This window comes from Cololabis saira, chromosome 10, assembly GCF_033807715.1.
Source record: "Cololabis saira isolate AMF1-May2022 chromosome 10, fColSai1.1, whole genome shotgun sequence".
Lineage (NCBI taxonomy): Eukaryota > Metazoa > Chordata > Actinopteri > Beloniformes > Belonidae > Cololabis > Cololabis saira.
The window spans coordinates 5,906,623-5,931,895 of record NC_084596.1 but is presented as its reverse complement, the minus strand read 5'-3'; the positions used below and the strand labels follow the sequence as shown (position 1 = coordinate 5,931,895).

The following is a 25,273-nucleotide window of genomic DNA, read 5'->3' as shown; positions in this document are numbered from 1 at the left end:
CTTCTCCTCCGTTAGGGAGGAAACTGTTTGTCAACAATTACAATGTTTCTCAGTGTAGTAAGTGTTTCATGTAACATTTCCTAAGCAGTAGAAAGCAGACTGAACTCATCACATTAACAGCCCTCATGAATATTGAGGTGATTATTGGTCGTCAGTGAACAGTCGTTGGCTGACCGTCACTGCCAGGGTTCTTGAGAAAGGCCCGGACACTTAGCCAAGGACAATGGACTCTGCCAGTGGTAAGGACCCGGCGAGCGGCGCCTAAGGGAGACAATAATTCATTTAAAATGTTTCCTTTTCCCAGTTTCAGGCCTTGGTAGAAGAATACACAAGTCATGGAGCTGTCAACATGCATCCTCCTTCGATAGCTCAGTTGGTAGAGCGGAGGACTGTAGAACCAGTAAAAAAGGTATCCTTAGGTCGCTGGTTCAACTCCGGCTCGAAGGACTGCCATTATTTTTCATCTTCCCAGAGCGGGATTCTATTTCATCACTGTACTCGGCTATGGCTTTGGCCACTGCCATCTACTTTGGTTGGGACATCTGAGTTGTTACACCACGTGTGTTTCCACATGTTACAATCAAAAAGGGCTAGTGGCGCAATGGATAACGCGTCTGAGTACGGATCAGAAGATTCTAGGTTCAACTCCTGGCTAGCTCAAAAATTCCTAATCTTTAATATTCTCCCAGTCACAACCTTGGTAGTGTACACGTTTCTTCTTCTGTGTCATTTATTTACTTGCTTTTTTCATTTGTCTCTGTGTATGCCCGTAAATGTACACTTCAAAGGTGCCGCAGGATTGGCCGTCTTCCATAATGTTTCCAAAGCTGCCCCGGCTCATGCATTATTTTTGTCTTTCATGGGACCTCTTTTATTCATTCTGTTCCTTCCTCATATCTCATTCGAAGCAAATGCCCTTACCTGACGACAGGGGCGGCACACCCTTTATGCTCCTTTATATAGGCTACCACTTTGTTGTCAAACATCCGTAGGATGATCATTCCCAAACTTATAATACGTAACATTTTGAGCGGACGTGTTTCCGGTTTCTGCTAAGTGCTGTCCTATTCTTATTTCTACCATTTGGATCCCTCACACCCTCTCACACTTGATCACTTCCAGCTGACGTCACTTAAGTCTGTGAGGGTTCAGGGCTTGAGGGTTTAGGGCGGAGATTGGAATTTGGGCATAGTCTCCCTCATGCGCCGCTTGCCGGGTCCTTACCACTGGCAGAGTCCATTGTCCTTGGCTAAGTGTCCGGGCCGTAGCACCCCCCTCTCCACCCCAATCAATTGAAGTGTGAATGGTGTGAAAATCTGATCCAAACACCCTAGTGGATTTTGTTGTGTCCGTGTCACCTTTTCTTTCTTTTTCCAAAAAGTTGAGAAACACTCTGGCTGCCACAGGGGGACTGTGACCCGGATTACTGTGAATGGTGTCTATTTTGTTCTGGAAAAATGAGAGAAAGTTGTTGCATTTGATTACTGTGAAGGAGCTGGATAAGTTATCACTGGGTTTAAAACCTGTATTTGTTGTGGAGAAGAAAGCCTTGGGGTTGGATGAGCCGGAGTGGATGAGGTTTGAGTAGTAGGTGGACTGAGTTGAGTTGAGGGCGTCTTTGTACTGGTGGAGATAGTCCGTATAGGCTTGGTGATGGATGGTTAACACAGTTTTTTTGAAGAGTCTTTCAAGCTGACGCTTGCGGGATTTCATCTAGTGGAGTTCAGGGGTGTACCAGGCAGCTGAGTGTGTGGAAGTGACTATTTTGGTTTTAGATAAAATGCCCAACATGCAACAAATACATCCGAATCAAGGACATTGAATCCCATGCCAGTACTGGTGGAGCAAAGTAAGTAAAAGTAAATCTTCTGATCCGAAGTCAGACTCCTTGTCCATTAGGCCATGTGGTCCACGAGCTGCTCCTCTTTCTCATTCCATGTTTGGGGAGAAACATGGAGACGAGCTTCTCCATGAACGTAACCGTTACCAACGTAACTGAGAGGTTAAGTTGATGGACTGCTGATCCATCTGCTCTGTACACAGAAGTTGCAGAGGTTAGTGCTCTAAACATAGCACAGTGAGGTGGCATGAGGCTGCTTCAGAGCTATAACACGGAGGCCCTGTGGCTTAGTTGGTCAAAGCGCCTGTCTAGTAAACAGGAGATCCTGGGTTCAAATCCCAGCAAACGTCTTGAGATGCCTGAAAGATCACATATCTCTCACTGCTGGTTCTGGCAGTATTTCTCACACAAGTACTCCTTCTCTTAGTGAACGTGGATGCTCTCTGAGCCTCTTCTTCTCATATCCTGCAAAAATGTCTAAAATCATGGAATTGACCAAATCTTTCTCGACACAAGGACAGGCCAGTGCATCCAAGTGAGCGCCGTGGCCTTCGTGGCGCTCGAACCCAGAGACTGTTAGGGGGGCTGATAAGAGGGGAGCTGGAGCCGGGGAAGGCGTTGAGATGAGGGAGGTGTGGTCATCAGCAAATGTGTCCCCCAATCCCAAACTCCACCCTAAACCCTCCAGCCCTGAGCCCTCACAGACTTTCAGTGACGTCAGCGTCACGTGATCAAGTGTGAGAGGGTGTGAGGGCTCCAAATGGTATAAATAGGAATGGGACACACTTAGCAGAAGCCGGAAACAAGTCAGATAAAAACGTCTGTTTTTTGGGGTTTTTTTTCAATAAACTTTATTTAAAAATTCAATTTACAAAATTCCTAGTCAGATCAAAATGTTACGTACCGGTATTATAAGTTTGGGAATGATCATCCGGATGTTTGAAAACAAAGTGGTAGCCTATATAAAGGAGCATAAAATTCAACAAAGAACACAATTTAAACATGCGCACGGTTTTGAGTACTTGACCTTCATTGGTGCAAATTAGCCCCGCCCCTTGTTCTGATTGGTTGACATTTCATAGTTCCTATTTCCGGCCATAACTTTTGAATGGTTTGACATAAAGACTCGTGGGTGGTGTCATCAACGAAGGGAACGGGGACCGTGCACAACGAGCCGAAGTGCCCAGGCTAGAACAACCAGGAAAGGAGGACAGTCCGGCTGCCAGCGGCGCTGCATCATCTGTCTCCGAGAGACAGAAACAGGGAGGGGGAAAAGGGAGACGCTCATGGCTGAACCACTAACGGAGTGTAAAATCAGCAACCTGTGGACCGGTACCAGAACCAGGAGTTCTAAAAACCCGTGGACGCCACCGACAACCTCCAGGGTATCTAAAAGTAAGAGGCTTGTGTCTGGGCAGAGTTAGTTTAAAGCGGTTAGCGTTGATTGTGTTTGCAGTATTTGTTTGCTCATTAGTGTGTAACGTGCTGATCGTCTATCATGATTTTAGAAATTTTTGCAGGATATGAAAAGAGAGGCTCCAATAGAATGACAAAACAGAGAGCATCCACTTTCCGTAAGAGCAGGAGCACTTTTGACAAAGTACTCTGCTATAATTAAGAAAGCGTGTGAAAAATAGTGCCAGAAACAGGAATTAGAGATATGTGATCTTTCAGCCATCTCAAGACATTTGAGTTTAGAGGCTCTGCTGGGATTTGAACCCAGGATCTTCTGTTTTCTCCTGTGTTGAAGATGAGGGAGGTGTGGTTATCAGCAAATGTGTGTGTGTGAGTGGTGAACAGTTCTGATCAGGTCCACAGATGTCCTGGGAAGGGGAGGGCTAGTGGGGGCAGAGCATCTTGTTATTCATTCCTCCAGATATTGTGACTGGAGCAGCCGACCAAGTTGCTCTGTCAAGGTCAGATTATAGAATCAACAATTGTATTGAAAAAAAACGGGCATATTCCGGTAATTTTCCGTCTGCCTTAAGTCTCTGGTTCATCAATGGCGACTCCAAACAGACCAATTTGTGGTCAATTCCCGCCAAGCCGAGCTTCCAACTTCTCCAAGGTCTTTTCCATCTTGCCAAAGAGTTCAAAAACCACTGTCAGCCTGCGATTTAGCTCTCCCAGCATTAGAGTCTGAGTGTTGGTCGCAGAGCTTATCCCCTCAGCCACGTCAGGCAGCTCTGAGAGGGCCAGAACAGCTGGCGACGACTTACGCATTTGTCGATATGCCAGGAAACCGCCAGCTCCAAAAAGCAGAAATCCTGTTATCATTAATTCAATTATGAAGCATCTTCAACATCCTCGACCGACAGAATCGACAGGCACATGATCCTCCAATGTTTCCAGGAGTCCATCACGTATCCGGCAAAATCTTTTACCATCCTTCATAGCTCTGTTAATTCACATAAAGCCAGGACAGTAGTGGAACAGGTTTGTGTACTAAATATATCACAGTGAGGTGGAATAAAGCAACAGATGTCTTCAGTCTTCAGCAAGCACCTGTCTAGTAAACAGGAGATCCCGGGTTCAAATCCCTGCAGAGCCTCTGAAAGTCAGTGTTTCCCAGCGACATCCCCAAAACATCACTGCTCATCATCACCTTGTGAAGACTTACAGAAAATGTGATGTTCATTCAGTAACAAACAAAAATGCAAATCTTGCTGTATTCAAATCAGGATCTGAAGACTTTACCAGAGTCTTGCATTCAGCAATTCCAAACATAGCCACCCTAGATGGGACTCAAACCCACAATCCCTGGCTTAGGAGGCCAGTGCCTTATCCATTAGGCCACTAGGGCTGTGGAAAAGCTGTTGGACTGATACTTTTTAAAACCCACATCTTGCTTCTCTTTCATATTCATATTCATATTCATATTGTGTGTATTATTGAACTCTAGTGGCCTAATGGATAAGGCACTGGCCTCTTAAGCTAATGCTACCCTGCTACAAGTAGCTGTGTCAAAAACAGAGCTGTCCAGACCTTGATGACAAGCTCCTGATGACTGTTAATTTGAATCAGGTGTGTTGATCCAAGGAGACATCTAAAAAATGCAGGACAGTGTGACCTGAGGTCCAGGGCTTACTGCTTGTTTTCCCTTTTCTTTCGCCCAACAGTTCCTTTATACAAGAAAGCTACGTCTAAAAGAACACCATCATGTGATCATCTTGTCATAAGTGCATGCAGCTTGCTCAGTGCCAGTATGGGACCCGTACTAAAGGTCAATTATCACCTCTCCAAAAGGAAACTAAGGTTCCTTCACTTAGGGAGGGAGATAGAAGAAATAACACTAAAACAGGGAGTCCAACTAAAAAAAGGGGAAAGGGTTTATGGACTACGGCTTACCAGCTGATCTCTTGGCATGAAAGAGAAGCAAGATGTGGGTTTTCAGCATTCACACATCATGCCGATGTTTGTCTTCAGGTAAAGGAATACAGTGTGTATGAATCATTGCTACTTGGAGGAGAAAACCACCAATTGCATAATTAACTGGGGCTCGTCCGGGAATTGAACCCGGGACCTCTCGCACCCGAAGCGAGAATCATACTACTAGTTTAGAGGTTCTGCTGGGATTTGAACCCAGGATCTCCTGTTTACTAGACAGGCACTTTGACCAACTAAGCCACAGAACCTCCATTTGCAATCCAGAAGGTGAACTCTACACTCTGAAGTTGAAAATCACTCATCTTGGAGCATTTGGAGCAATCCAGGATTTCCTTTGTACATGTGCAACTGAGTACTTTCTCTAACAAAACTTACGCATTTAACACAAGTTTCCATGAAGTAGAAAGTACAGTAGCTGAAAAAAGCTGAAATAAATATGTTTGTTTGAATCAGAAACATTAGTCTGAGGTTTGTTCCTGTACTTATCTCACAGCTGACCTGCCTGTTGTGGTTTTCCTGCTAAATAAGAGCTGTAAATCTTGTAAATCTTCCAGTGATATACATGTTGATATACAGCCGAATACAGCCGAATACATTGGCCAGTTTAATTTCAGTTGAATGTTACATGCTGGGATTATCCTGACATCAACCACATTATCTGAATGTTTTCATTTAACTGTGACAAATTCAGTTTATTTTCCTAGTTTAAACCTGAAACTTTGACAGCCCTGATAAATACACATACTTTGATCTACTTCCAAATCATGTTTGTATAGTTTGCCGTCTTGATTAGATTTGTGTTGAGGGGATAAGCTCTGTGACCAACACTCAGACTCTAACGCTGGGGGAGCTAAATAACAGGCTGGCAGCGGTTTTTGAACTCATTGGCAAGATGGAAAAGACCTTGGAGAAGTTGGAAGCTCGGCTTGGCGGGAATTGACCAGAAATTTGTCTGTTTGGAGCCGCCATTGATGAACCAGAGACTTAAGGCAGATGGAAAATTACTGGGATCTGCCCGTTTTTCAATACAATTGTTTATTCTATAATCTGACCTTGACAGAGCAGCCTGGCCGGCTGCTCCAGTTACAATCTCCCTGGAGGAATAAAAACAAGATGCTCTGCCCCCACTAGCTCTCGGCATGAAAGAGGAGCAAGATGTGGGTTTTCAGCATTTACACATCATGCTGATGTTTGTCTTCAGGTAAAGCAGTACAGTTTATGAGAAAACCACCAATTGCATAATTCACTGGGGCTCGTCCAGGAATTGAACCTGGGACCTCTCGCACCCAAAGCGAGAATCATACTACTAGACCAACGAGCCACAAAACACACAACTGGCCAACAAAAACTCCATGTGATCAGAAGCAGGTGCTGTCATTAATGACATCACCAAAGATGATGGTTCTGGAGGTTAAAAACAGCAATCAGTAAAATAAACAATAATAACAAAAGAAATCTCAATACTTTGTTAAACACCCTTTGTTGGCAATGACAGAGGTCAAACGTTTTCTGTAAGTCTTCACAAGGTGATGATGAGCAGTGATGAACAGACTATCCAGACATTACCTCCCTCTCAATCAGTCCACGTCTCTTAGAAGAACTTTAAGAATTGAATGTGTGATTTAACTTTGGTTAAGAAACCTTCAAAGTGCCTTTCTTTTTTTTAAGCTGCATGCCATGTTACCACCATGGATGAACTATGAATGAATGAGACATCTCTAAACTTTCTCTCATCCAAACAGCGACCGCATAACTGCGGACTCTGCACCGATCCGTCTGTCAATCTCACGCTCCATCGTTCCCTCACTCGTGAACAACGAGATACTTGAACTCCACCTGAGGCAGGACTTCTCCCCCCACCCGGAGAAGGAACACCAGCCTTCACAGGACAACATTCACAAATGCAGAACAATTCACACGTGCGTAGGACTACTCAAAGATAATGTTGCTCTTTCATAACTCAATCACCGTGTGAGAGGAGAAGGTGAAGACTTGATCCAAAGCAATTCTTTGGTTTTAAACTTAACTTGAGTTACATCCTTAGTGTTGTGAGTTTAAAGGCTCTGCTGGGAGTTGAACCCAGGATCTCCTGTTTACTAGACAGGCGCTTAAATGATATTAATATTATCTTTAAAAAAGTAATATTCCACAACTTATAGTTTGGGAGAAATACACTCAAAATTCATTCTAAAATCAAATACTGATGCCAGCCCACTAGACATATAATCAGCTAATAATGTTAGAATAAATGAAAGCGACACCACTGTTACAATTCAACCATTTTTAATGTTTAACCATTAAAAATTGTTTTAACTTTAACCGTTGTTAATGTTTTTAATGTTTACGCATCGTGGGTCTGCCCTCTCTTCCTGCAAACAATGTGCATCGCTCTCCGTTTTTTTGCATCTGGGAGTTTCTGTACAGTATTGGAGACACTGAACATATCGGGAAAGCAACTGCCTGTCAGTCGGTGCGTAAAGTGTGCTTTGCGCTAAAGCGCTTCATGCACAACTTTATTCGTTTTCCTGGCCACAAACCTACGAGGGTCATTAAGGGTGCTTTCACACCTGTCCCGTTTCAAGCAGTTGTTCCGGAACAGGGAATGTTTCCCCCTAAAGATCGGAACGTTTGGTACATGTGAACACAGCAATCGCGCTCTGGAACGGTACAAAACAAGCGATCCGAGATCTTGTGCCAATTACAGCACTATCCCAAAATGAGGCTGACTTTGTTAACAGGAAAGGTTTCCACAGCATCAATGTCCAAGTATAATGAAACCGTAAGCTGCTTTTATTTTTGAGCTTAATGATATTTGAAAACTTATTTTTTCAATTGCCAGATGATGCGATGCTGCAAATCTAATATCAAACGTGGAGGCGAGATGGCCAGGCTCTGTGCATGATGCAGGATGTAGGGAATCAGATTTGAGCACCACATTTCTACAGAGTGCGTTATATTACTAATATTATATTGATCAGTTTTGCAGATATTCATGTATCTAACTTTGTGTTATATGTGCAGGTATCTCGTTGTGCAACAACGAGATACTTGAACTCCTCCACCTGAGGCAGGACTTCTCCCCCCACCCGGAGAAAGCACGGCAGGACAAAATTCACAAATGCAAGATTTGATCCAAATGTGGAAGAATCCTCTACTACCTTTAAACTTAACCAGAGTTACATCCTTACTGTTGTGAGTTTAGAGGCTCTGCTGGGAGTTGAACCCAGGATCTCCTGTTTACGAGACAGGCACTTTGACCACTAAGCCACAGGGCCCTCAATTGAACAAAAGTGTATGTAGATAGGCTAGTTTTATCAATAAAAAGAAAGGAGTGACACTGAATTGGGATTCAGAAGATTCTCCCTTCAGTCAGGGCTGTCTGGCCTGATTCTAAATTACTGATCTGTGAGGGTTGAGGATGCTCTTTAAGATCCCCTGCACCGATATAAAAGTTTAAAAGGAGATGGACACTGACTTTACAATGACATTGATACACAGTTATTAAGTTTAAATACTGGAAAACTTAGTGAGTGGCTTTCAGGGCCGTGCTGTCAGTCTGTGTCCGGGACGAGGCGACGGCGGGCTTAAAAAGCGATTCTCCCAGAGGTGATCCAGATGCTGTCCTAAATAACTGCTCTTTTTACTTCTTCAATGACATTTTCTGTGTGTATATAATCCTACCTCAATCAGAGTTTCCTCTGATCCAGCTGCAGCGTCTAGAAGCTTCTTTGGCAGGCAGACAGCGACTGCTAGTCTATTTTCTTAATGACCATTGTTTACTTGACTCAATCATGTAGGTATCATCATACGAAACAAGAAGTCTCCCCGTCGGGGAATCGAACCCCGGTCTTCTGCGTGACAGGCAGAGATACTGTCCACTATACTAACGAGGACAGCTTTTTGCCCAAAGAACTTCCTGATTGCAGGAACGTAATAACTGTGTACCAATGTCATTGGAAAGTCAGTGTCCATCTCCTTCTAAACTTTTATATCGGTCCGCGATTATCGGCTCTCCGCGGTCTCAGCGCGACGGGAATGCAGGTGAATGCTGCCGGGGTCTGGTGGTGGAGCTAGTGTACCTTAATGGAGAATGACTGGCTTTTGGTCAGTTTTGGAACTGCAACAAAATTAATTTCTGCATGAGACCCAATGCGAGAAAGAGATGGTCGGCCTTCCTGTCCTGTGCACCAAGAAGAGGACTGGAGTGGTTTTCCTAGTCGAAATAATGCTATTGCTAAGTCATACATGTTTCCACCCAGTTTCGAACAGGGGACCATTCGCGTGTGAGGCGAACGTGATAACCACTACACTACGGAAACAGACATGCTTTGAAAACGGCGGGCATAAAAATAAAATCCTGTAAAAAACTCTTTTTTTTTCAACATTATCTTTTTTTATTTTTTCAAAGAGAACAAAACAGACACGAAACACCAAACAGTTGCCAGTTCACAAAGAAAGAAAAGACAAAAAAGGAGATAACAAAAATGATCGTATAAATATATATACAGATACATATATACACATTTAGCTGTATAAAAGATACAAAAGGCTATGTCAGTCCAGACCATAGTCAAAAAGACCAGGGATTGGCCAAGAGGCCGGGAGAGCTGTGCGTCCGTATAAGCAGGAGAGGCGGGGGAAAAATAAAGTTCAAGTTGGTCCGAGCACGATAATCACACACCAGTTCAATGAAGGGTCCCCAGACCTTGAGAAATGTAGGCTGGGAATCAGACAGAGTGTAACGAATTTCTTCGAGATAGATACATGTGACCATGTCATTTAACCACCTTTTGAAACATGGAGGAGAGGATGACTTCCACTCCCGCAAGATGAGTCGTTTTGCCACAACCAAACCAAACAAGAGGGCTGTTTGCAGTGCTTTGAGAAGTGTTAGAATAAATTCAGAACAGCCAAGTATCACAGAAAGACCGTCAGGGAGCACTTGCCTATTATATACGTCACTAAAGTACCGTATTTTCGCGACCATAAGGCGCACATTTTTTTTTTTTTTTTCTTTTTAATGTGCCGGGCGCCTTAAGAAACGGTGCGCCGTGTCTATTACCTGAATTACGGTAATGTGAGGCCGGCCACCATGAGAACGGTAAAGGGAGAAGGGGGCGGGTGAAGCCCCCGTGAGTTGCGACGTGAATGAGACTCCACTGAGCTGTTTAATGCGTAAACAGATGATGAAAACTTTTAAGGATTTGCTTGATGTGTAAAGTGAAATAAAATACAATCAAACTAAGTTTTGCTCCGCTCTATTTAAATAAGCACACGTTAAAGGTTAAAGCCTCGTGATGCGCGCTGCTGCAGCCGACTTCCTGGTTCCCAAAGCGGTCCGATCGACCTGGTTCCCGGCAGCTTTGCGAGCAGAGATTTCTGGGGTCTGTCTCAGGTCAGATCAGCTTCACACTCCGAGATTTGCAGCCAAATCTGTCGGTTACAAACCCGGTACCGGATCCCGACATGCGCGGGTGTGTATTCGCGGCGCGACACACAGATTCTCATGTAGGCTATGTGGTGCTGGACTGGCGCAGCTGATGGACAGAAACCTATGGGGATTTTTAAAAGAAAAACTTTGCATAAGACGTTTCCAGCCGGAGTCATTATAAGGACGAATGAAAAGGGGGGGCTGGATGAAGGGATGATGATCAAGAAGCTGATTCCAGGTCTGGAAATTCGGACTGGCGCAGCTGAATCAGCGGAGCTCGTGTCGGATACAAACCCCGGTACCGGCTCCCCGACAGCGCGTGTGTGAGCGGGTCCAGCGCGGCGGAGTGGAGGAGGACCAGCGCGGCGGTCCCGGGACGCGGGACCCGGGACCGCCGCGGGACCAGCGCGGGGTGGGGGGGGCGGACCGGGACCGGGACCGGGACCCGGTCCAGCGCGAGGGAGCAGACGGGGAGCGGACCCGGTCCAGCGCGGGGGGGGGGGACGGAGCGGAGCGGGACCGGGGATCCGCAGCACAACGGGGTATGAAAAGTTTATTTAGTCTTGTGCTTGGCTGCCACGCTGATGGACAGAAACTGCCGGCTATGGTGATTTTTAAAAGAAAGGCGTTGCCTAAACAGACTTTTCCAGCCAGAGTGAAATGAAAAGGGCTGGATGGATGAGGAGATGATCGGGTGGCTGAGACAGGTTTATGTGCAGCGCCCCGGTGGTTTTTTTAAATTCTTTAATGCAGAAACAGAATATGAACCTTTGAAGGGTTTGATTGATGTGAAAAGTGAAATAAAATATCAAACTAAGTTTTGCTTCCGCTCTGTTTTTAGCGCGTGTGTGTTCTGCAGCCCGCGTGTGTGCAGCTCCGTCTACAGAGACGCCGCCTTTTGGGTCGGTGCGCCGTATGTGTGTTTTAAAACCAAAAATGACACACAAAACTGAGGGTGCGCCTTTCCACACAGTGCGCCATATGGTCGCGAAAATACGGTACTTAAAAATATTATCCCAAAAAGTCCTGAGCTTAGGACATGCCCAGAAAAGGTGGCCAAGCGTCCCGCTAGCAGACTTACATCTATCACAGGTGGGAGATACTGTGGGAAATATTCTATGCAATTTGGTTTTAGAGAAGTGAAGGCGATGAATGACTTTAAACTGGATGAGCTGAAGTCTGGCATTGATAGAGCATTTCTGCACCGTGTCCAGTGCATCTGACCAAAGCTCATCTGAGATGTCCTCACCAATATCCTCAATCCAAGCTTCCTTAATGTGGGAGGAGGGGGCTTCAGAGCTAAAAAGACATGATGTTTAGCAGACGCCGGGTGTTAGAGAAGGAAAATCTGTCCGGGATAAACCCCGTCTGATCGGGATGGATCAATGAGCCAATATGTTTATTAAGTCGATTTGCAAGAACTTTTGCTATGATCTTTTGATCACTATTTAGTAAGCTTAAGGGACGATAAGATGAAACGTTAGTGTCATCTCTATCCTTTTTCAGAAGGAGACTATATGAGCACCGTAAAGAGTAGCCGGGAGAGTGCCAATTTTAATAGAATGAATTAACATACGGAGTAGAAGAGGAGCAACAGTATCTACATGGGCTTTATAGAATTCCATCGCAAAACCGTCAGGGCTGCAGGCCTTACAGTTGGGAAATGAGCGAATGAAACTGTCATCTTTTCTTTGCTGTATTTTTTCTTTGAATTTCTTCACTTCTTCATAGACATCAGTGATGCAGAGCTGTGTTATCTCTAGCTTCTTTACAAGCTGGTCGAAGACAACTCCCACATTTTGGAAAAAATACAGGTAGATCTCAGCTCTGCCTGCTTTATCCTCCTCATCATCTGCAAATATCTTCCTCAGTGCAACAGGACAGGCCTCCCCAGTGACCTGAAATAAGCTGTTATAGCTGGCCAGCTCTGTAGGAGACGTTCAACAGCTGGATACAGGGACAGCCATCTCGTGCAGACGTGACGCAGAATCTCTCTCCACTCAAGGTCCACAAACTCAAAAAAGCCACGCAGTTCCTCTCGCCGAGAAGCTGACACTGAGAAGTGGCTATAAACCTTCAAGACAATAGTCTCTATGTCCACTGACAGCTGGTCGCATGCATGTTTACAGGCATTGTGAGTAACGTGGGCTGGGCAATTTGCTTTCAAAATGCGACTGTTGTCACTCTGTAATAGCTGGTAAACAGAGTGATTCCTGCCATAATTGACATTGGCATTGTCAGCAGCATAAGATGTGATACATGCAGTCTTAAGTTCATATTTGGTCAAACACTCAATTATGGCAGCATGGATACCACTGGCTGATTCATCGCTGTCTTCATATAAATCAAGTAATTTAGATTTCACTCCCTCTTGAGTAAAGTATCTCAGGCAGACAGGAAACATTTTTCTGTTCCCCTTGTTTGAGGCATCAGTTGCTACTGAGAAATATACAGGGGCTGCACAGGTGCACACATCTGCTGCAGCTGCTGCTGCTGCAGCTGCTGCTGCTGCTGCTGCTGCTGCTGGCACAGGAGGATTCAGCTCTTTCACAATGTCACTCACTGTTTTGGGGGCAAGCACATTAATTGCTATCATTTCCAGTGGTGTAAAGTAACGAAGTACAAGTACTTCGTTATTGTACTTAAGTAAGATATTTGAGAATTTGTACTTTTATTGATACTTTCATTTTTCTGTACTTTTACTTTTACCTCGTTACATTTTCAAGGAAAAAATCATACTTTTAATCCGCTATATTTAAAATTGGACAGTGAGCCGGGTTGGTGAGTGGCTTTCAGGGCCGTGCTGTCAGTCTGTGTCCGGGACGAGGCGACGGCGGGCATAAAAAGCGATTTTCCCAGAGATGCTCTAGATGCTGTCCTAAATAACTGCTCTTTTTACTTCTTCAATGACATTTTCTGTGTGTATATAATCCTACCTCAATCAGAGTTTCCTCTGATCCAGCTGCAGCATCTAGAAGCTTCTTTGGCAGGCAGACAGCAACTGCTAGTCTATTTTCTTAATGACCATTGTTTACTTGACTCAATCATGTAGGTATCATCATACGAAACAAGAAGTCTCCCAGTCGGGGAATCGAACCCCGGTCTTCTGCGTGACAGGCAGAGATACTGTCCACTATACTAACAAGGACACCTTTTTGCCCAAAGAACTTCCTGATTGCAGGAACGTAATAACTGTGTACCAATGTCATTGGAAAGTCAGTGTCCATCTCCTTCTAAACTTTTATATCGGTCCGCGATTCTCGGCTCTCCGCGGTCTCAGCGCGACGGGAATGCAGGTGAATGCTGCCGGGGTCTGGTGGTGGAGCTAGTGTACCTTAATGGAGAATGACTGGCTTTTGGTCAGTTTTGGAACTGCAACAAAATTAATTTCTGCATGAGACCCAATGCGAGAAAGAGAAGGTCAGCCTTCCTGTCCTGTGCACCAAGAAGAGGACTGGAGAGGTTTTCCAAGTCCAAATAATGTTATTGCAAAGTCATACATGTTTCCGCCCAGTTTCGAACAGGGGACCTTTCGCGTGTGAGGCGAACGTGATAACCACTACACTACTGAAACAGACATGCTTTGAAAACGGCGGGCATAAAAATTAAATCTAGTAAAAAACTGCTACAATTCTTGACAGTAAGATGAATCCTGCAGAGATACTGTCCACTATACTAAGGAGGACAGCTTTCTGCCCAAAGAACTTCCTGATTGCAGGAACTTAATAACTGTGTACCAATGTCATTGGAAAGTCAGTGTCCATCTCCTTTTAAGCTTTTATATCGGTCCGCGATTCTCGGCTCTCCGCGGTCTCAGCGCGACGGGAATGCAGGTGAAGCCCCGCGAGTCTCGGCTCGGTTTGCCGCAAAGCTCTGGTCCAGCGGGTCCGGGGTTCCCCGCACCTCCGGGGACCCCCTCTCGGAACCTCTGCTGCTGGGGTCTGGTGGTGGAGCTAGTGTACATTAATGGAGAATGACTGGCTTTTGGTCAGTTGTGGAACTGCAACAAAATTAATTTCTGCATGAGACCCAATGCGAGAAAGAGATGGTCGGCCTTCCTGTCCTGTGCACCAAGAAGAGGACTGGAGTGGTTTTCCAAGTCCAAATAATGTTACTGCAAAGTCATACATGTTTCCGCCCAGGGGACCTTTCGCGTGTGAAGCGAACGTGATAACCACTACACTACGGAAACAGACATGCTTTGAAATCGACGGGCATAAAAATAAAATCCTGTAAAAAACTCTGCTACAATTCTTGACAGTAAGATGGATACTGCAGGTTTTCTCCTCCTTCAATCCCCGGCATCTCCATTAAATGTACATTAAATTACACCTCATACAGTTAGGAAGAGAAATCAGTAACACTAATTGTTACATAAAGGATGAATTATGTTCAGAGTTGGACAATCTCAGAAAATGAATTGGACTTGCTGACACAACCATCAACTTGAACACTTTGAATTGTTCATGAAATGTGTTTACAAATAAACTTGCCTTGCATCTCTTGAACAACAAATGAAATTAATTTCCTTTAAATGAATTTGGTTCCTCCTTTCATCAAGGGAGGTGATGGTGCAAACTTGAACAATTCCAGGTACATATCAAAGTTTTGTTTTGCAGCTAAAGTTTGTCTGGTTGGTGAACTCGTGAGGATGGATAAAACAAGACTGAAACTTCATTTTGACCCTGATGTAAGTTGAACACATAACCTTCTGATCGGTTATTGATCATCATTCAGTTTCTATTTCTATTCCCCCTTAATGTTATAAAAAAACATCTAGACAGGTATGATGTGACCGTGATTTTTTGTTTGCCGGATATGTGTTTTGTGGCTCGTTGGTCTAGTAGTATGATTCTCACTTCGGGTGCGAGAGGTCCCGGGTTCAATTCCCGGATGAGCCCCAGAGATTTATGCAATTTGTGGTTTTTGTCCTCCAAGTAGCAAAGTTTCAAGACTGTAGTACAATGCTTTACCTGAAGAGTCTTTGTACTGGTGGAGATAGTCCGTATAGGCTTGGTGATGGATGGTTAAGCCAGTTTTTTTGAAGAGTCTTTCGAGCTGACGCTTGCAGGATTTCATCTAGTGGAGTTCAGGGGTGTACCAGGGGGCTGAGTGTGTGGAAGTGACTATTTTGGTTTTAGATAAAATGCCCAACATGCAACAAATACCTCTGAATCAAGGACATTGAATCCCATGCCAGTACTGGTGGAGCAAAGTAAGTGGTGAATGTCATTTGCATGTAATATCACATTTATTAGTTTTCTATGATTAGATGGCTTCATTGCAACTTCCATTCTCAGTTTTAGTCATGTACGGAGCCCGAATGCTGGACCTGAAAGTTGCCATATTGTGATGATTCTTGCATCTACAAGAAAATCAAAATCAAAAATTCAAAATCCAATAGATGACATCTCATGGTAAGAAAACAAAAGGGATCCGGACAATTTACTGCCAAAATAGCTCTCTATCTTTTAAGATGTCATGTATTTTAACAGTGAACAAGATGTTTTGTGTTGCGTTAACTCAAAAGTTTAGAGGGGAAAGACCTTCAACATTTGTAACTCAAGTTTTTCACTGAGAGGTCCTGATCCAGAAGTTCAGCCAGACAAGGAACCTTTTTCATGTGAGACAAACACGATAGCCACTAAACTACAGAAACTGTGCAACAGGTTATTGATCATCATTCACTTTCTATTTCTATTCCCCCTTAATGTTATAAAAAACATCTAGACAGGTATGATGTGACCGTGATTTTTTGTTTGCCGGATATGTGTTTTGTGGCTCGTTGGTCTAGTAGTATGATTCTCGCTTTGGGTGCGAGAGGTCCCGGGTTCAGTTCCCGGACGAGCCCCAGAGATTTATGCAATTTGTGGTTTTTCTCCTCCAAGTAGCAAAGTTTCAAGACTGTAGTACAATGCTTTACCTGAAGACCAACATTGGCATCATGTGTGAATGCTGAAAACCTACCTTGCGTCTCTTTCATGCCAAGAGGTCAGCCGGTAAGGCGTAGTCCGTAAACCCTTTCTTTAATTGGGCTCCTTTTTTGTTTTATTGCCCCAACCATTAAATCATAGATGATTTTAAATGATGAAATATTGTGTGTATTATTGAACTCCGTACCCTCCGTGAGGGTAGCTAAACCAAAGTGACCTCTAAAGAATGAATGTGAGTTAGGAGACCAGGGGCCTCATTTATCAACCGTTCACAGAAAAAGTTCTAAATTCTATCGTAGGAATGAAATTTAGAATGTGTGTAAGTACAAAAAAATCTGAATTTATCAAACGTGCGGACACCGGTCGTACGCACATAAGTGATGATAAATCCCACCTGTTCTTAACTGCCGTGCTCGTGCACGGTTAGCGTCATTTGCATTCAGAAACGCCTCCAATTGACCATATATGGAGCAACAACAGCTCCCGGTTGGATAAAGTCTTCTCCTCTGTTAGGGAGGAAACTGTTTGTCAACAATTACAATGTTTCTCAGTGTAGTAAGTGCTCATCAGTGAACCGTCGTTGGCTGACCATCAATGCCAGGGTTCTTGAGAAAGCTTTAAACCAGCCAGGAGTGGGCAGAAAGAGAGAGCTCTGTTCATTCAAATGTCAATTGTCAATCTTCTCCAAGTCTATGGTCTCTTTTTAAGAGGATGCCTCTCTGGTGATCTGCCAGGCCCGTTAAAGCTTGGTTGTGTTTCCTTGACGTGCATAAAGCTTGTACAAGGTTGAAAAATGGAATGGCGACCGCCATCCAGCACATGGGTCTTGAACGTGTTAACGGTCGGCTTATGTACGTTACCCAAGCACACCTCTCCTATCACCACTCAGCCCAGATCCAGACGTTGGGCAAAGGGAGCATCATGTGTTCCGTTTATCTGCCGCCTGACCTTGTGTGCTCTGAGCACGTCTCTTCCGAGTAGCAGAAGTATTTTAGCCTCTGGGTCCAGCTCTGGAATATGTTTGGCAATATGAAGGAGATGAGGCTGGTGCAAAACTGCGCTGGGTGTTGGAATCTCCATCCGGTTGTTCGGGATCTCAGGACACTCAAGGAGTGGTGGAAGGGACATGAGGACTTTGCTATCCAGTGACTCGACTTGGTATCCCTCTGCCTTCTTGCCATATGTTTCTATAATGCCAGAGCAAGTTCTGAGATGATACCGAGAATGGTTTGCTCTCCACACTGAACACCTCGAAGAACTCTGGTCTAGCTAAGGAACGATTGCTCTGGTCATCAAGAATTACGTAGGCTTTGATGGCTTTGTTCTTGAAACCCTTGGGATAAATCTTTACAAGGCAGATCTTAGAGCATGAATGACCCCACTGACCTAGGCCACACACTTCAGTGCAGCTTGTCGTAACATCAGTCACGTTAGAATAATCTTCACCCTCCCCGCCATTCTCTTGTGGATGTGGAGGAGCGTTGACGCTCTGAGGTGATGGGCCAGGATGCATGGCTGCATCATGATAGGTGCTGTCACATTCAGAGCACTTCACAGAAAATTTGCAGTCTTTGGCAAGGTGGGAGGTCGAACCACAACACTTGAAACATATTCCTTTCTCTTTCAGGAAGGCCTTTCTGTCCCCGAGGAGTTTGTTTCTGAATGTCCTGCATTTTGTAAGGGGATGCGGTTTGTTGTGTAGTGGGCAGTTCTTGTTAGGGTCGTTGTTGGTCATAGAGACATCTGTTTTGTGTACTGTGATGGGTTTGTTGGTATTAAAGTTCTTCACAGTGAATGTATCTGGTTTTGCGAGGGCCGTGTTGTTGCTTTGATGAAAGAAGCTAGGGTAATTTTGTTTCTTTGCCTCATTGCACACAAAAGCACAAAAATAGTCAAAGGGAGGGAAGCGGCCATGGTTGTCTTCTTTGTACCATGACCCAGACGACACCCACTTCTCCTGAAGCCCATATGGGAGCTTGTCCACAATTGGTCCAATTCCACAGGAGGTGTCGAGATATGACAAACCTGTAAGGTATCCATCCTCCTTGGCGCCTTGTATCTCCATAAGCAGATCTTCAAGTTTGCGCAACTTGGTGTGATCCTTGGCTGAAATCTTAGGAAAACTGTCCAACCGCTGAAACAGTGACTGTTCAATTATTTCAGGGGCAGCGTAGCAATCATGTAGTCTCTCCCAGGCTTTTTGTAAAGCCAGGTTGGGATTTTTTACATGCACTGAGCGAATGCGTCTCACCTGTTCGCCAGACTCTTTTCCTAGCCATTTGGTCATGAGGTCCAATTCTTGGATTGCTGTGAGATGCACTTCAGCTGCTGCATTGGTGAATGAGGACTGCCATGCATGAAAATTCTCTGGCTTATCATTGAATTGGTACAGTCCTGATGTAACAAGATCTCGTCGTGCCAAGTACTGTGCCAAGGATTCTGGGAGAGATGGTGTGATAGCTGGAGGTTTACTTTGGGGAGTGTGGTAACTGAGCGTGTAAGTTTATGGGAGAATCTTCCTTTTTGACTTCAGATTTTGCCTCAACTCTGGTTGGCTCAGGTAGGTTTGATTCTGTAATGTTCACAGTTGGTCGCCATGTCTTGAAGCTGTCATGTGATTGTGCAGGTACTGGAGGTTTGACAGGTGGATCCGGTAACTGTGGGGAGGAAGACTGATTTTGAAGGTCAATCTGAGTTTGAACATATTCGCTGGTGCGTTGTATTCGAACCTTTTGTGATTCGGATTTTCCATTTTCCATTATGGCATGTATTTCTGCAGCATCTTCCCACACCTGTGCTTCCACCATGGCTGCATCTGCTTCTCGATGTAGCATTAGCACTTCCAACTCTGTGTCTATCCTAGTTGCTTCCAACTGATTTTGAGCATCTCTTGTTATCCTTTCTGCTTCTCTGGCAGCCTTTTCCATTTTCAGTTTAGCTTCTTGGTTAGCATATGATGCTCTCACCTTGGCAGCTTCGGCTTTAGCTCTGGCGCGGGCCACACTTGATGCCGATGACTTGCTGCTCCTAGAACTGGATACAGACGACTTGTTGCTTGCTTCCATCTTGACTCCACTTAAACATCAAATGGTGCCTTTTCACTGTAGTGTTCTCGTTCAGTGTGTTGAAACTCCGACTAAACACCAAGTTAAACCATCGCTAATGAAGACAGAGTCGTAGTAAGGTTGAGCATTTACTGTCACACTTCTTCATTAACATCGTGGTGAAAACTGTGAATAAAACAATACAAAATATTCTGTTTTTAACTAAATATTGCATTGTACATGAATTTAAACATGAATTTACATCACTCTATGCACTTTAAGTAGAAATTAAAATGTTTTTTTAACATGTAAGTAAATGTAAATAAAACTTCCTTTTTTAACCGTTCATCAAATGTAGTTTTTTAACAAAGCATTACTATTTATGTTTTTTAACATCTAAACATTTAAACATTAAATATAGGAATTTACAGTATTTCCTCTATGATGTTTTCTAGCAGATGGAAGCAGATTATATTCAGAGCATGCACCACATGTCTGCCACCATTGGCCCAATCCCAATCTCCACCCTCGCAGACTCGTAGACTTACGTGCGCGCTCCCGCACCTTGCGTAAGGGCTTAAGGCTGTCCCATTCCTCAAGTGGTTAAGTGCGCGAGGGCTCCCGGCAGCCATTTTCAGCCCTTACTGCCCCCTTCCCGCAAGTCAGCATCCCAGCACACTCTGGGAAAGGGAATTACCCACAGTTCATTGCGTTGTGACATGAAAGGAGGTTACCAAGGAGAATGTAAACAAAACAGGGGGCGGAGGAAAAGGAACCATGTGCGACTGCGAGAAGAAGGTTCACCTGTAAGTATAAATACATAGCCCACTGGTGATTTAAATTCAGAAACTGTTGTCCCGTGAGGATTTTTCAACGGCCCTATTATTTCCTTTACAAACAGGGAGCGACCAACAAACATATTATTTAACTATTGTTCTTTGGTTTAAATATATATATATATATATATATATATATATATATATATATATATATATATATATATATATATATATATATATATATATATATATATATATATATATACTCTTTTCTTTTTTTTTAGCATGTTCGAAATAAAGTTTTTCATTCACTCATTCATTCATTCAATCGGAGGGAAGAAAACCAAAAAAAAGGACAAATGACGTTTTGGACTTTCTTCAACACTAAAGACAAGAAAAGAGGCTGAGGGAGCTGGATGAAAAGGAGGAGGAGAGGGAAAGGAAGAGGGATGACCAGTTATCTAAGTTAATTGACATTTGTGGGAAGATGGAGGACAAAATGTAGTTTTCTTCATCATTTTTTCATTCATAATTTGAGGTTCAATTTCATTTGTTTTCATTTTATATTAGACCAGTGTTTTTCAATCCTGGTCCTCGTGGGCCCCTGTCCTGCATGTTTTAGATGCTACCCTGCTTCAGCACACCGTGATAAAAGTACCTGTGTCACCAACAGAACTGTGCAGACCTTGGTGACAAGCTAATGAGGACCTTTAATTAGAATCAGCTGTGTTGGTGCAGGGAAACATCTAAAACATGCAGGACAGGGGCCCACGAGGACCAGGATCGAGAAGCACTGTATTAGACAAATCCTCAGTTGACCTGCTGGTGTTGAATAAACAAGACTTGCTTTTCTTTGATCTGAGTACAGTGTTTGAATTAAGATTCCCTATGTTAACAGAAATGCATACATGTAAATACTAGCAAGATAGTTTTAGATCCAACACAAACAAGTCAGGCAGTAATTTGGTTATTAATTTATTTATGACCACAAAATTTAAACAATTTCAGCAAGTTGAACAAAAACGTTGCAGTAAATAGTAATAATATAACTGAAATATTTAGCTCAGGTTACCATCAATTTATACGCTCTCTTACAAAAATGAAATGACATCATGCTGAAAAATGGAAAGTAATATTAGATGGTCATAACACAGCTGGAATATTTAACTCAGTTTACACGCTCTTACAAAAATGAAATTACTCGGCGATTGAGCCTGGCATACTGGATGTGCTGGTATGGGTAGATTGAAAGAAATACACTACATTAACAAGGAAATACATATTGTACTGTGCGCATGTTTAAATTGTGTTCTTTGTTGAATTTTATGCTCCTTATATAGGCTACCACTTTGTTTTCAAACATCCGGATGATCATTCCCAAACTTATAATACCGGTAGGTAACATTTTGATCTGACTAGGAATTTTGTAAATTGAAATTTTAAATAAAGTTTATTGAAAAAAAAAACAAAAAAACAGACGTTTTTATCTGACTTGTTTCCGGTTTCTGCTAAGTGTGTCCCATTCCTATTTATACCATTTGGAGCCCTCACACCCTCGCACACTTGATCACGTGACGCTGACGTCACTGAAAGTCTGTGAGGGCTCAGGGCTTGAGGGTTTAGGGTGGAGTTTGGGGTCGTTTTCGAATTCGCATACTGTACTACAAGTATACACTGATTTGGGCAAAGTGTAGTAAGTAGTATGCTGTATGTGAACAGAAGGAAATCTGCAGTGTGCGAAAAATACCCGGATGTTGTACTGATCTGGAAAAAAATCCGCAGCATGCTTCAAACCAGCTACCTCGCTCACTATATCCCAGAATGCAATGCGGCCTCGGCCGGGCAGCGCTTTTTTCTTTTTTTTCTCAAAGCTTTATTGAGAAAACAGCTGCAATCGGACAGTGATGTGATGTGAAGGAGGAAAGGACTAATTGCACCGTGGAGAAGGAGAAGGAGGAATATAAATGTAAGTAACTTTAATATATAACATTTTTAATTCAATTTAGTGTAAGGACAACGATTAAAAATTGTGGGTTTTTAATAGTATGTTAGGTTTTTGTTAGTTATCTTAGCTAAGTTATCCGTAAATAAAAGTGAACTAAGTGTTATGACAACGTTATATATCTGTAGTTCGTTGTCTTTTCATGAAATAACTACTTTTCATTGCTGTGTTTTGACAGAGAATTTGTCCGGGAGCTGAAATAAATAGATGCAGAGAGAGGGTTTGGACAAGGAGGAGAAGATGGAGAGAGAGCTACTCGACAGAGAGGAGAACTTGTTAATAATAAAATAAAATTAACTTCAATAGACTGATATGTTCATTTCAATACATTTATTAAAATCCATTTCCATCCCTTATGTCATTTCATCAATGAATGTGGTTTTACTGCTATTTCAACATTTAAGATAAGATAATCCTTTATTAGTCCCGCATCGGGGAAATTTGCAAAATATAGCCCGACTGGAATCGAACCCCCGTTCGCTGTACGAAAGTCGCTAATCAACCCATTGAGCTATAAGATATACACCTCTGGTCCGTCTGTGATATATATATATCCATCTAGTAACAACACGAAGCTTCACTTTATATTCAGACAACCTAACGTGACAGCTACAACTGTTAGATTTAATATATTAAAAAACATTTATTTCCTAAATGATTTATTTCAGCCGGTGACAATTCTCCACAGGGCTGCAGGTTTCTCCCCGGGACGAGGCCGTGGGTTGACCCGGCGATCGCGTCTGTTCTCCGGCCGTGAGCTGCTGATGCGGCCGGACCGGCGGCTCTTTTGATCCCCGAAACATCGGATCAAATTTCTACGCCTTACTTTTACGCCTGAATGTTAAAAGATGTTAAAACGTAATAAAGTGGCATATTAACAGCGCTACAGCTGGAATTACAACAGCTTCTAGTCCAGTGTTTCTCAATCCTGGTCCTCCTGCATGTTTTAGATGTTTCCCTGCTTCAGCACACCGTGATAAAAGTACGTGTGTCATCAACAGAGTTGTGCAGACCTTGGTGACAGCTAATTAGGACCTTTAATTAGAATCAGGTGTGTTGGTGCAGGGAAACATCTAAAACATGCAGGACAGGGGTCCACGAGGACCAGGATTGAGAAACACTCTAGTCTGCTTTTAAATCTCATTTTTCGCTGACGTTTTGGTGCGAGATGCATTCTGGGATACACTGTAGCACACTGCTGTGTGAACGGTCTGCTGGAGCAGCGTACTGAATCCTTCATTCAGTAGGCAGTATTCAGTGCATACTTTGCAGTATGTAGCATATAGTGCGGTAGTGTCTGAATTCGAAAACGGCCTGGGATTGGGCCATTTTCTCTTCTTCTTCTTCTTCTTCTTTGGGGTTTAACGGCAGCTTGCATCCAGTTAGTTGCATTGCTGCCATCTTCTGGATCTTTCAGGAACTCATATTCTCCTCATCAGACCAGTATTATTTAAAAATTTAAACAAACTCCGCCTCCCTCTTCCACTTGATCCCCCTTCCAAAATACTTCTAACTGTAACTTCTTTCACACCCATTTCTTGCAGCTCTGCCACTAGCTCAGCTCTTTCCCTGTGGTATCTCCTGCAGCAAATAAGCACATGTTGTACTGTCTTAGGTGCTTGACACTCGGAGCATAGTCCATTTTGATGTTTACCCATGACGTGCAGCGTGCTATTAAGAGCAGTATGCCCAATCCTTAACCTGGAGAAAATGACATCTTCCTTTCTCCTCCCTCTTCCTCCGGTGTTCACTGAATCTGTCACTTTCCCCATTACTGAAAACAAATGCCTTCCTTTATTTCCTTCCTCCCACTCCTTCTGCCACTCCAGGATGATTTGTTTCCACACTATGCTCCTTCCTTCACCCTTAGACAGGCTTAAGTTGGCATCCACCCTCTCCTTTTCCACTGCTCTCTTAGCCAACACGTCTGCTTCTTCATTGCCCCGAATGCCTGAGTGTGCTGGAACCCACATCAGCACCACTTCAACACCCCTCCTTCTCACCATCTGGTTTGCTATCAGTATCTCATATACCAGGTCGTTCCGCCCCTTGGACATCCCCATCCCAACACTCTTCACCGCAGACACAGGCCGTTTTCGAATTCGCATACTGTACTACAAGTATACACTGATTTGGCCAAAGTGTAGTAAGTAGTATGCTGTATGTGAACAGAAGGAAATCTGCAGTGTGCGAAAAATACCCGGATGTTGTACTGATCTGGAAAAAAATCTGCAGCATGCTTCAGACAGCCTACCTCGCTTACAATATCCCAGAATGCAATGCGGCCTCGGCCGGGCAGCGCTTTTTTCTTTTTTTTCTCAAAGCTTTATTGAGAAAACAGCTGCAATCGGACAGTGATGTGATGTGAAGGCAGAAAGGACTAGTTACACCGTGGAGAGGGAGAAGGAGGAATATAAATGTAAGTAACTTTAATATATAACCTTTTTAATTCAATTTAGTGTAAGGACAACGATTAAAAATTGTGGGTTTTTAATAGTATGTTAGGTTTTTGTTAGTTATCTTAGCGTGCTTGCTACGTAAATAAAAGTGAACTAAGTGTTATGACAACGTTATATATCGGTAGTTCGTTGTCTTTTCATGAAATAACTACTTTTCATTGCTGTGTTTTGACAGAGAATTTGTCCGGGAGCTGAAATAAATAGATGCAGAGAGAGGGTTTGGACAAGGAGGAGAAGATGGAGAGAGAGCTACTCGACAGAGAGGAGAAGATAAATAAAATAAAATGAAATTCAATAGACTATGTTATGTTCATTTCAATACATGTATTAAAATCCCTTTCCATCCCTTATGTCATTTCATCAATGAATGTGGTTTTACTGCTATTTCAACATTTAAG

At 43.4% G+C, this 25,273-nt stretch overlaps 1 protein-coding gene and 12 non-coding genes across 13 annotated transcripts in view; 5 read left to right on the top strand and 8 right to left on the bottom strand.

Annotated features, from left to right (window-relative positions):
- Positions 1 to 25,273, bottom strand: part of LOC133452321 (NLR family CARD domain-containing protein 3-like) — a 674,416-nt gene that overhangs the window by 385,586 nt on the left and 263,557 nt on the right. The window lies entirely within an intron of this gene.
- On the top strand, positions 359 to 447 carry trnay-gua (transfer RNA tyrosine (anticodon GUA)). Its single transcript is given in 2 exon segments — positions 359 to 395; positions 412 to 447. It is a non-coding gene; the product is annotated as a tRNA-Tyr (tRNA).
- trnar-acg (transfer RNA arginine (anticodon ACG)) lies at positions 588 to 660 on the top strand. Its single transcript has one exon. It is a non-coding gene; the product is annotated as a tRNA-Arg (tRNA).
- Positions 2,117 to 2,191, top strand: trnat-agu (transfer RNA threonine (anticodon AGU)). Its single transcript has one exon. It is a non-coding gene; the product is annotated as a tRNA-Thr (tRNA).
- Positions 4,571 to 4,643, bottom strand: trnar-ccu (transfer RNA arginine (anticodon CCU)). Its single transcript has one exon. It is a non-coding gene; the product is annotated as a tRNA-Arg (tRNA).
- Positions 5,402 to 5,475, bottom strand: trnat-agu (transfer RNA threonine (anticodon AGU)). The gene has a single exon. It is a non-coding gene; the product is annotated as a tRNA-Thr (tRNA).
- On the bottom strand, positions 6,477 to 6,548 carry trnap-ugg (transfer RNA proline (anticodon UGG)). Its single transcript has one exon. It is a non-coding gene; the product is annotated as a tRNA-Pro (tRNA).
- Positions 8,430 to 8,502, bottom strand: trnat-cgu (transfer RNA threonine (anticodon CGU)). Its single transcript has one exon. It is a non-coding gene; the product is annotated as a tRNA-Thr (tRNA).
- trnad-guc (transfer RNA aspartic acid (anticodon GUC)) lies at positions 9,049 to 9,120 on the bottom strand. The gene has a single exon. It is a non-coding gene; the product is annotated as a tRNA-Asp (tRNA).
- trnav-cac (transfer RNA valine (anticodon CAC)) lies at positions 9,474 to 9,546 on the bottom strand. The gene has a single exon. It is a non-coding gene; the product is annotated as a tRNA-Val (tRNA).
- On the bottom strand, positions 14,160 to 14,232 carry trnav-cac (transfer RNA valine (anticodon CAC)). Its single transcript has one exon. It is a non-coding gene; the product is annotated as a tRNA-Val (tRNA).
- trnap-cgg (transfer RNA proline (anticodon CGG)) lies at positions 15,488 to 15,559 on the top strand. Its single transcript has one exon. It is a non-coding gene; the product is annotated as a tRNA-Pro (tRNA).
- trnap-ugg (transfer RNA proline (anticodon UGG)) lies at positions 16,438 to 16,509 on the top strand. Its single transcript has one exon. It is a non-coding gene; the product is annotated as a tRNA-Pro (tRNA).